Here is a 12,566-nt window from a genome sequence, read left to right as displayed (position 1 = left end):
ACAAAATCCACTGAATAACAAAAATGCAATGGAGTACCGAAAAAAAATACACTTCCTTTATTAGACTGCTCTCAGGCCTTTTATTTTGTGGACCATTACAAGATCTTAGTGAAATGGAAACACTTGGTCATGTTATTTGACTCCTGAGGAATCTGTATGCAAGCCAAGAAACAACTGATAGAACTGAACATGGAACTTACTGGCTCAAGATTGGAAAAGGATTGTGATAAGGCTGCACTCAAAAAAGCACACAACTACAAAGCCCAGAAGAAGAAAAAATAATCAGATCTGCCCAACTTGTGAATTTCAGGGGCCTCTCTACCACACTATATCCAAATGTAAATGTCGCAGTGCAAACTAAACCATCACGCCTACTTAATGCTCTCACACAGAAAATACGTAACAATAGATATTCTCCTCCCTTAAAAAGCATTATGTTTGAAAGAAAGTTGATATACTTCTAAGAAAAAGTGATGGCCTACTGATAGGTCAACCAGTCTTCAAACTCATAGCTGAAATAGCATTCTTATAGACAGTTCCAAACTGGACTTCCAAGGTGGCTGTACACACTGATTAACAGGTCTATCTGAGCTCTCACACTGTAAAAGCTGGATTTGTGAAAAAAGCCCTTAAAGTGATCAAACTGGATAAATACAGTTGTTATCTTGCAATTACATTGTAATTATACTGGGTGAATGCCAGCAAAGAAGAAAGTTGGCAAATTTTAGCTTTCTTGCATTTTCCAAGTCATTAGTTGTTTTCTTCCATTAGCAAATGCTTCAGTGAGAGATAAAGTCTACCGGTGCAATTGAACTTGAGAAGTCTGTACAGTGTTTTGTAAGTGAAATTTCCAGACTCCTTCACATACCTGCAAAGTTGTTGTTGTTATTGTGTCTTTCAGCTTTTCCCGGTTAGGGGTCGCCACAGCAGAACTCCAGTCCGCTAATGATTGGCAGTAGATTTTTACGTACCGAGTTGCCAGCTCTGATGCGCAACCTTCAACGAAGGTACGCCCATTCACGTATGTCTCCACACAAAAAACGCTCTAGCTGAGAATTGAACAGGACGTCTTACTGTGAGGCGACAACGCTACCGCAGCACCACCACTGCAAAGTTATTAGCTGTTATTTTCCTCACTACCAATTGATTTTACTTGGAGAAGCACTATCTGCAGATGAAAGCAATTAATCAATAGACCCCTGAATATTCTGTACTTTGTACATTTCTCTCAGCTCAGTGTAATAAACATTTAAAGGTACATTGGCAAGCAATTCAGTGAAAAATAAATGAAATTTCAAGTTGTGAGAAGTGAATAAGATATACAAGTAGTTGCCTCCCAGCAGCCTTGATACGTTACTGTAGTCAATATAACAGTGTACAGTTTATTTATTTAACGGTTGAAAGTGCACTTTTTCTCAGTTCCCTATTAAGTAAGCTAACGCTGTTTAATTGACAGCTAAATGTCAAAATGACAAAATCACAAAGACACAGAACATGGATTTTTTTCCCAGGGAAAAAAGTCACTGGGCCGTTTTCGGGACTTTTCCGTTTCCTCCACTGTGGTGCAATCTCAGAGTTGGTATATTTAAGTAGGGCAGGTGTGTTTGGGTTTTTTTTTTTGTATTTGTTCAGAATTTTGTGTTTTCATTTTTTTGGGTCGATTATACAGCATTCGCTATTTTAAGTGTTCACTGTTATAATATAGACCCTTTTTCTCAGGGCTAATCTTTATTGAAAGCATGTAAACTGTTTTTCACATCTGAAAGGGGAATACAGAAAAGAAAAGAAAAGACAGAAATCAGTATACATAAAAACACAGGTTTTAACATCCATTTTCGCAAGGGTAACCTTACCTTTGGAATATGTAATACTAGTGGGTGCAATCCACAAGTATTACATATTCAAAAGGTAAGGTTACCCATGCAAAATGGACTATGATGCTTACAGATGACATTGTAATCTGTAGTAAGAGTAGGGAACAGGTGGAGGAGACCCTGGAGAGATGGAGATATGCTCTAGAGAGAAGAGGAATGAAGGTCAGCAGGACTAAGACAGAATATATGTGTGTGAATGAGAGGGAGGATAGAAGAATGGTGAGGATGCAAGGAGTAGAGGTGGCGAAGGTGGATGAGTTTAAATACTTGGGGTCAATAGTTCAGAGTAACGGTAAGTGTGGAAGAAAGGTGAAGAAGAGAGTACAGGCAGGATGGAGTGGGTGGAGAAGAGTGTCAGGAGGGATTTGTGACAGACGAGTACCTGTAAGAGTGAAAGGAAGTTCTACAAGAGGGTAGTGAGACCAGCTATGTTATATGGGTTGGAGATAGTGGCATTGACAAAAAGGCAGGAGTTTGAGCTGGATGTGGCAGAGTTAAAGATGTTAAGATTTGCACTGGGTGTGACGAGGGTGGACAGGATTAGGAATAAGTATATTAGAGGGTCACCCCAAGTTGGAATGTTTGGAGACAAAGCCAGAGAGGCAAGATTACATTGGTTTGGACATGTGCTGAGGAGGGATGCTGAGTATATTGGGAAAAAGATGCTAAGGATGAAGCTATCAAGTAACAAGAAAAGAGGAAGGCCTAAGATAAGGTTTATGGATGTGGTGAGAGAAGACATGCAGATGGTTGGTGTGACACAGCAAGATGCAGAGGACAGGAAGAAATGGAAACAGGTGATCCACTGTGGCGACCCCTAACAGGAACAGCTGAAAGAAGATGATAAATACTTGTGGGTGAAATTTATTGATTTGGGTCATCTGCTCCTATCTGGAGAGGTAAGTATTTTTTGAAAGTATACGTGTGTTTGTGTTTGTATGATAAAAGAGGATGGTGATTCTGAAAGACTATTTGTTTTTTTTTTGTTTTGTGTGTGTTTTTATTAAAGTCAAAAATTCTAAAAAACTGTGATACTGGTTGAAATGGAGATGACAAGAAGCAACTATATAAAGAGTTAATCTTGCCAAACATTAGTGAGTTCAAGTTAAAAGCCAGAAATACTCTCTCCTATTATACATGAACGTTTTGAATGTGTAACAGTTTTCTATCATAATTTGCTATGCTGTCCCTACTACCGTGGCATGTAAATGGTCTTTACAGGTATATATAAAAAGCACATAACACTGAATTATACCAAGAAAGCAGGTGCAAATTGCAATGTTGTAAGAGATGCATTTGGAAAGAAATGAATGTGAATTTGACAAAGAAAAGATTATGGGGTAGACATTCAGCAGAATATTAGGGACAAAGGAAATGTGAGTAAGAAAAATATTGATTACTAGAGGGGATCCAATAATGATGGAAGAGAAAAAAGGCAATAATAGATTTGAGGCAGTAAGGGGTTACTGGTAGAGGAGGAGGATTATGCTGACATTTATTTATACTCCACGTAAAATTTCTATTATAGAGTTTAAGAGCATTTTGGGAGAAAAGATCAGCTTTCAACAAGAAATATTGTTTAGGGGCGGGGAATGGAAGTGGGTTTGCAATAGTGAGGATGTATCAGGGAAACCTAGAAGGGAAAATATAATAAGAGAGGGTAGATGTTTGAAGAAATATATGAGAATATTTGGTATGGAAGATATGAATTCAGTATTGAGAGAAATTACAAATCATTCTCCAAGTTACAATACCTGGGCTAGGGGGAAAGAAATTTTATTTTACAAGAACGTGTATTTAATTGAAAGCTTTGATACATATCCAATAATTACTTCAGATCATTCACCATCAGAAACTAAGACAAGGGTGTGAGGTAATCAAACACAATGAGACACTGGTACTTTCTTGCCTGTTAAAAAACATGAATTTAAGAAATGGGTAGTGGAAATGATTTGAGAGTTACTAGGGACTATATACATTTCTTTAGAAGGAATAGCTAGTGATTGGCATAAAATAAAAAATGATTTTTGAAAAGTGTGGAAACAAAAGAGGAAAGATATAGGAAAAAGTAATACAAATTGTTTAGAGGGGGTTCACAAAGTTTAAAATATTGCAGAATAACGGGAATTTCAGGACAAGAAGAGTGACTGCAGAGTGCTAAAGGGCAAATAAGAGAGTAGTTAGATAATATGCATGAAGCAAGTATTTTGATAATTCCAGAGCACAAAACCTTTTAGCACAATGACCTAAGCAACATAAAGCAGTACGGGCTGTTGCTAAATTTAAGGATTATATGTCATAAAATTAGCCAGAGATCCTACAGACATATTAAGGTTACTTCAACCATTTTATGAACATGTGTATACAACAGAGGATTGTGGTAACCAAGAAAAAGCACCAATGGAAATATTCATGGAAAACTGAATTAAGCAAAGTTTAGAGGCAGATGAGACTCAGCAATTAATTGCTGAGACAGGAAGTGATGCAATACAGATGGTAATTTATATTTAATCTACAAGGAAATCTCTAAGAACAGATGATATTCCTGTGGAAGCCTGGTTGTTAAGTGGGAAGAAATGGATAAAGATCTGGAAGGTTCTGTTTAAGAGTATTTAACATGTGGGTAAGTACCAGCATCTTGAAAGAAAGCAAGGGTGGCTGTATTACCCAAACAGGGAAAAGACCATTCAGTCATAGTGTCATATGACCAATTTTAATTTTAAACCATTATTATTCAAGTGTTTATAACTATATAAGCTAGGAGAATGGCAAAGATGCTGCCAACCTTTACAGATATGGATCAATGTGGTTTTGTGGATATTAACAGAAGAATAGTGATCCAGACAGAAGTAGAATGTAAGATAATGCCATTATTACTGGTAGGTTTTGATGCAGAGAAAGTATTTGATAGAGTCAACCGGGATTTTATGAATAGGGCAATGGAAGCTTTTGTATTCTCTGATAGAACAGTATGGTTGATTTGGAGGGTCAGTGGCAAGAATTAAGGTAGGAACAAGCTATTTGTGAACCAAGTACCTAGGCAAGGGTGCCTTCTTTTCCCTTCATTTGCTTTGTATTTAGAGGCATTGGCAAAGAAAAGAAGGGAATCACAAATTCAAGAATATGAATGGTACAGTACTCATGAAAAGGTCGCCTTATTTCCAGATAATATTTTGTATTTGTTAAATCCAGAAAAGGATGTTTCAGTGCTGTGGAACATTTTGAGACAGTTTCAGGTCTTTCCTGGAAATACAATTAATGAAGATAAAACACAAAGGCTATAGTGTGAAACTAAATACCCACACATAAACTGGTTCAGCAATATCCATATTTATTGGGATATGCTAGGATTAAGTATTTAGGTAGAAGGTTTAAAACTTCTTCCATTATGGCATCTAAGGTTATGTGGGAACAGACTAAACAAAAGATAATAGAAAAAACAGAGAAACTGAAGGTCTTGATTATGGATATGGATAGTAAGATACAATCACTTAAGATGTTTTTAGTCTTTAATTTTATATACAGACCAGACATATTTTTGTCACCCATAGGGGATGTGAATGATATTTACTACAGTGTTGAAAACATTTATTGAGGAGGGGAAGAGGGCAAGAGTTAAGTAGGATAAGTTAATTAGTTGATTAACTCCATAGAACGAGGTGGTTTAGGATTACCTAATTTGAAGGGATACTTTAGAAGTATGCAGTTATGGCTCATATATGTAACAGAAGCAAAAGGTTATAAATCAAAGTGGAAAAGGACGATGACAAAATAGCGTGGGTGGATTTGAGAAATAAGGAGAGAGTAGGACTTCGGATGCATATCCTTAAGGAGAATAACAACCAAACAGAACATTATGTTTATAAATTAAATGAAAGTATTCTTAGAACTAAACCAACACATGAATGGAGAAGGAGATTTTACCAACAGGGATGACTGCAAGAAAGGGTAAAGAATATAGACAAGGAGGAGTTCGAATTTACTGTAGAAAATTAGCAAAGGAACCAAAGTATTAGGAACAAATAACTAGGGAGGGAAGTTCATAGAGTAGAATGACAGCCAGCAGAAGTTTGGACTGCAGGTTAGAGACTGCCTTTCATATCAGGGACTGATAAAATATAGGCAAAACATAAGAGATAGGGAAGTGCTAAGTGAAAGATCAAGTATGGTGGAGTTTCTGGTGGTGTCTAGATCAGGGTCAGGTGTTGAAGGAGGTGGTTGGTAGGATATGTAAAATGTTGCATGACGGCTGAGGGAGTTGATAACGGAATGTTGGAGAGGACTGGGAAAAGACTGGAAGGGCAGTTTGCCACAGAACAGTGGAGGGACATCTGTGTTGCTCCATGGTATATTACAGGGACCAGAAGTTTTTTTTTTTTTTTTTGCTTGGAAGTGATTTCATGGCTATTGATTTGCCTAAGCTGACTTTGAGGAGTTTTTCCTCTGGTGAATGGCAGATGCTGGAGATGTGGTGGGAAGGAGGTGGATGGAAGCAAGTGTTCTGGGAATATAGCAAGTTGGCAGATTTTGAAAATTCTCAGCATAGTGTTTTGTTGGAAATGTAGGGATCAGAAATTGTTGTGGAGGAGGAGGGGATTCTTTTGAGATGGGACATGGGCTCAGAGTTGCTGAGACATAGTGCAACCTTACCGAGTTTGGTGCTACTGGCTGCCTCTGAAGCAGTTATTAGTGGGTAGAAATCAAAGTCCAGGTCAACTGTGTTTGAGAAGCTGGGTATTGTGAAGAAACTGGAAGTAGGATCCTTGGAAGGGGGAGAGCGGATTGCATGTTGGTAGATGGAATCTATGGGAACACTGCATGCATGGTGGTGCTCAGGAGGAGGAATGCGAATAATGGCAGGGAGAGAACTGAACAGTTTGTGTAGTTTCTAAGTGAGTATTTGCAAAAAAGAAACTTGTATACTGCATTTAAAAATGCTTGTTATTACATTAATATAGGTCTGCCTGTGTCACTGTTTTAGCTGTGATTTAATAAAGATAGTTATATTAAAAATGTAACTCTAATTTCAGTACCTCATAGCTATTTAATGTCTTCTGTTCAAAATGAAAAACACGTAGCTTCAAATTATTTTTCATAATACCACTTGGGGCTGTTCTACATTTATTAGATAAGTGTACACTGGAAATAAGGGCTGCAATCAAACAGCTTTATACACACACAAGAAGGAAGTTTGTCCTTCCTTCTACATGAATCATCCAAGTCATCACTATTACATTCTCTATGACAACAGACCAGGTATCCTTAATGAGCAAAGCCAATAACCAGGGTAAAGACAGCCCACGTACTGGACTCCTGTGCAACTCTTAATAGGCAGCCATGAAAAAGCATTCATTGCCACTGCATATCTACCACCTTTTCATCTCTCAAACTGTTTGCTCAGTTCTTACTTGAAATGCTACACAGTGCAGCTAAAAGCAAATTTCTACTATTATAAGATTTCTAACATTCACTTGAATAGTAAGATAGGTAAACATCTTGGCAGTACCCTCTCCTACTCTATCCTACTAGAATTAATTAGTGAAACCAACCAGACCAATCCTTGTGAACAAGAATAATTCTCCATGGGATGTGGTCATCACAAGCAGGCCATGGAGGTACAAGCAGACAACAGTTGCACCTAATTCCCTGATCACCCACGGAACACTCATGACAACTGGATCCTTCAGGAGACCCACAGTCCAGCCTATTCTCATCTATGGGTAATCTCCTCTCTAATCATGGAAACTCACTCACATGTTCAACTTGAGTCAACTGGTTATAGGCAGCCATGAAAAAGCATTCATTGCCACTGCATATCTACCACCTTTTCATCTCTCAAACTGTTTGCTCAGTTCTTACTTGAAATGCTACACAGTGCAGCTAAAAGCAAATTTCTACTATTATAAGATTTCTAACATTCACTTGAATAGTATGATAGGTAAACATCTTGGCAGTACCCTCTCCTACTCTATCCTACTAGAATTAATTAGTGAAACCAACCAGACCAATCCTTGTGAACAAGAATAATTCTCCATGGGATGTGGTCATCACAAGCAGGCCATGGAGGTACAAGCAGACAACAGTTGCACCTAATTCCCTGATCACCCACGGAACACTCATGACAACTGGATCCTTCAGGAGACCCACAGTCCAGCCTATTCTCATCTATGGGTAATCTCCTCTCTAATCATGGAAACTCACTCACATGTTCAACTTGAGTCAACTGGTTAGGAACTTCTTTGCAAATAGCCATGCATCACAGCTGTCTTTGATCTACCTCACCCAAATTATCAGCATATATTTCCCCTTAGATTTTAGAGACTGAGAGAAACCATCTTCCCTAGTTCTCCACAACCATTAAGGGACAAATGAGGGCTAGAGACAGACTTCTAAAATGGCTGCACACTGATCAACAGGTTGATTTGAGCTTTCTCAGTGTGAAAACAACATATTAAAAAAGAGCCAGTGTAACTGTCTGTCTGGGCAAAATGCAGCCACTGGTTAATAAATACACTGCCTGGATGTCAGCAAAGAAGAAATCTGGAGAACCTCAGATGAAAAAAAAAAACAGAAATGGAGAAAACCAAGACTGGGGAGAATCATGCAGCTGTTCAGCAAAAAAACAGTTCATGTTTCAGCTTTGGTACATGAGATGGCTTATAGTAATCTAGAGGAAAAATTAATCAAATCTACTCAGAAGTGTTTAAAATAAATGAAACACTGAAGGAATATATCAACTCAAATAATAAAAGGCTAAAAAAGCTTTAACCTGGTACTCAGATGAGCTGGTAAAATTGCAGAAATCAGGAGGTGAAATGAAGAAACTCTGGCTGAGCATCAGGCTTCTCAAGAAGAGCCATTTCAAAAATAATAACAGAAGACAGGTTGAATAGAGAAAACCTGAAAGTTTCTACTGTGCTAAAGAAACTGGCAGGAATAGACTGTTTTACTTTTATAAAAGTACAAATAAGTAAATGGACTGGTGTTCCAGAGCAAGATTTGCTAATTGAGAGGGCACATTATGTGTATGCTCCAAACATGGACATGAGAAAGTAGCTAATACCAATACTAGTCCTTACTAATATAGTAAATGTAGTATATACAATCATACCAGTAGAAAGTGTTGATCTTAATAAAATTCTGACAGAAAGGAAAAGTATTAAAAATTGGAGACAACAGAATGTTTGTGGAAAATTATCATTCACTATACACCAAGCCAAAGATAAACAAATTTATCCCAGTAGTCAGGGAAAATGGAGCGATAGGTATGAGATTCAAGCTGCTGTATCAAGCTGCCTACAGAATATGTTTCTTTGAGGATCAAAGATACTTTTAATGCTGAATAGACTAAGGAGGAAATTTAAAAAAGGTTTGTCCAACAATGAGTGCGCCAGCACTCAGGAGAAGACTCTGTTTCTCCTTCTCCTCATAACAAAGCTCAGAGTCTTTGCCAGTGAAACCTTTTCCAGTGTTCCAAAGGAAAATGTTTTAAGGACAGAAAAAATGAGCACATGAGCTGATTAGATGAATTGGGAGCACTGTGGACCTGAACCAGAGACTGGTGATGAGAAATTAGAGATGATCAGGAAGATGATCAGCAACACTGAAATTAGTGAATAAATGAGAGACTAGAAAGCATGAATCACATATAGGTTCATAGGTGTGTACTAGGCTAATGGCCCTAGAGTCTTTACAAGCCTAGCCCATAGGATTACCCTGGCATCATTAGCAAATTTGGCAAATTTAGCTTTGTAAGAAAAAGTGGCTGAGAAAGACTGGAATTTTGTAAAAGTGGCTGAGAAAGACTGGAATTTTGCTGACTTTGTTAAACTTGTGGGTGGACTGTAAAGCATATACCTCACTTTATGTCATTAATGTTTAGAAGGACACTAAAGGGAAAACTACAATTAAAATATGTTTTGTTCTTATTAATATTTGTATAAAACATTTCACGTAATGTCAGTGGTGCAAAGGGTAGTGCACACGCACTTTGGTGTAGAAGGCTGTGGGTTCTCTTTCTAGATCAGGTAGATCAATTGCTGACACTGCAGTGCAGCATTATCAGGGAGCTGCACTCCACTGTGTGCCCTCCTTTTGATGAGGCATTAAACCAATGCCTCAGCTACTTGATTTGCTGGTAGCTCAGGTGGATATAAAAGATACTATGACACCTATAAAAACAGTAGGGAAAGTTACCTGATGCCCTGGCCAAATTTCCCCTAGTAGTATAAATATCACCTTGGGTCTCCCCTGAAGAGAGTCTACTAGCATAGTAGGACTAACCCAGTCAACAAAAAGCTAAATAAAATAAATGTAAATTGCATGTTATATTGTAAAGCAGTAGGTATATTTAAAATGCAGCGAGTCTTTTCAGTGACTGCTGTATATAATAAAGATGTTAAAGTAAACAAATTATTTTTCTTAGTTATAAGATATATAGACTGTACACTGTAACAAGATAAGGAAGGCTGGACAAAAGCAAGTTTAAGTTAATACAATGTGATCTTAGACTATTGGGGTATAAATGGATATCAATTATATGTAGAATTAAGATAATGCATTCTATTTTTACAAGGGCAGATGTCTGGACTGATGTCCTTGGCTTAACCTATGGAATTTGTTTAAGAAAATAGGCTTGACAAATGAAAGGCATGACAAATGCTAAGGCTTTTGAATTCGCAAAGTTACTAGCTTTTTTCCATTGGCAAATGCCCTCAGTGGGAAACATGAAGTCTGCAGCTGAAAGCAGTTGGTAAAGAGAAGTTTATACATTGTGTTCTGAGTGAAACTTACAAAGGTATCTTCAAGCATCTCATTGCTTGCTACTTTTACTTGGAGATAAGCTGTCTACAGGTGCAAGCAAATGACATTGAGGGTTCTGAACATTCTTTGCTAAGTGAAATGCAAAATTTAAAGGTATAGCAGCAAGATCTTCAGTGAAAAATATACAGACTGAAATTCTGGGAAGTGAATAAGACATACTAGCCTCCCTAGCAGCCTTAGTACTTCTATACATTTAATAGAACAGTGCAGAATTAAGTTTTATTTAAAGGTGGTCTGTGCACCTTTTCTTATAGCTAAAAGTTGTTTTTTTTCCTAAAGCATGCAAGCTGTTTTGTCACATTTAGAAGGGGAAGAGATAGAAGAAAAGTACAGAAAGCAATCATGTAAGAGGGAACACAGGCTGTAACGTGCTTTAGCATGGGTAACCTTACTTTTAGATTAGGTAATGCATGTGGGTGCAGCTGTAGATTTAGGGAAATGCTCCTATCTGGAGGGTTAAAGTTCAGTTGTTAAAAATGTACATAATTTTGTGTGTTTTTTCTAAGTTAACTGGCATTTTCATACTTACTTGTTAAAAACAAGGATTTAAAGAATGGGTAGTGGAACTAATTCAAGAGTTATTAGGGATAAGTACATTTTTTCATAAGGAAGAACTAGTGAATAGGGAAAAATGAAAATGGAGTTTAAAAATTCTGTAGAAATAAATAGTAATAGGAATTATTTAGAGGGGTTGACAAATGTTAAAGTGCTACAGAATAAGGAGAATCTCACAGAACCAGAAGAGAAGCAACTGCAGAGTGTCAAAGAGAAAACAATAGAGTATTTGAATAATATGCAGGAGTGTAGAAAGACTGCTGTTAAGTAATTATTTTTTTAATAACTCCAGAAAAGGTTATCGTCAAATTTAGGAAGCCTGTAACAAGAAAAATAATAAAAGATCATTCAGAGGTATTAGAGATATTTCAGAAATGTTATGAACATTTGTATAAGGTAGAATATTTTGGAAAGCAAGAAAAAGCACAAATAGAAATATTTATGGAAGACAGTTATGCCAAGGTTAGAGGAAGATGAGGCTCAACAACTACCAGTTAAGATAGGAGGAGATGAGATAAAAACTGTGACATATAAATCTGTAGGTTAGTCTCCATAATGAGATTATATACCTGTGGAAGTTTGGAAGTTAGGAGGGATGAAAAGTGATAAAGATCTGGAAGATTTTGCTAAATGTTTTCAAATTAGGGGAAGCACCAGCATCTTGAAAGAATGCTGTGGTTGGTTGTATTACCCAAAGATTGTAAAGACCAACTAAAAATGTCTTCATTTACACCCATTTCAGCTTTAAACCCTGATTATAAAGTGTTTATGTCTATACTAGCCAAGAGAATGTCAAAGGCATTGCCAGATTTTATACATATGGATCAGTGAGGTTTTGTGGAGGAGTGGCAAACATTGGACTACATTACTATAACAATGATGATCCAGAGGAAAGCAAAATGTAATAAAATACTTCTGTTGTTTGCGAGTATTGATAAAAAGAAAGCATTTGACAAAGTAATATAGAATTTTATGAGTAGGGCAATGTAAGCATTTGCAATCCCTAATACAATAACAAGGTCAATCAAGAAAACGTATGCAGGATCAGATTCAAGAATAAAGGTGGAATAATTCATCTCTGATAAGCTGTATTTGAACAGAGGAACCAGGTAGGGGTTTTCTCTTTCCAGTTTATTTGCTTTTTATTTAGAGCCAGTGGCACAGAAAATAAGAGGCTCAGAAATTCAAGGACATAATTGATATGGTAATCAAGAAAAGTTGGTTTTATTTACAGAGGATATTACTTTGTGCTTGACAAATACAGAAAAGTATATTTCAGTGCTGCAGAACATTTTGAAACAGTTTCAAGTCTTT

The sequence above is a fragment of the Protopterus annectens genome, chromosome 7.part0 (assembly GCF_019279795.1).
Source record: "Protopterus annectens isolate FY-2018-M chromosome 7.part0, PAN1.0, whole genome shotgun sequence".
In the NCBI taxonomy this organism is placed as follows: Eukaryota; Metazoa; Chordata; order Ceratodontiformes; family Protopteridae; genus Protopterus; species Protopterus annectens.
Note: the sequence above shows the minus strand (reverse complement) of the source record.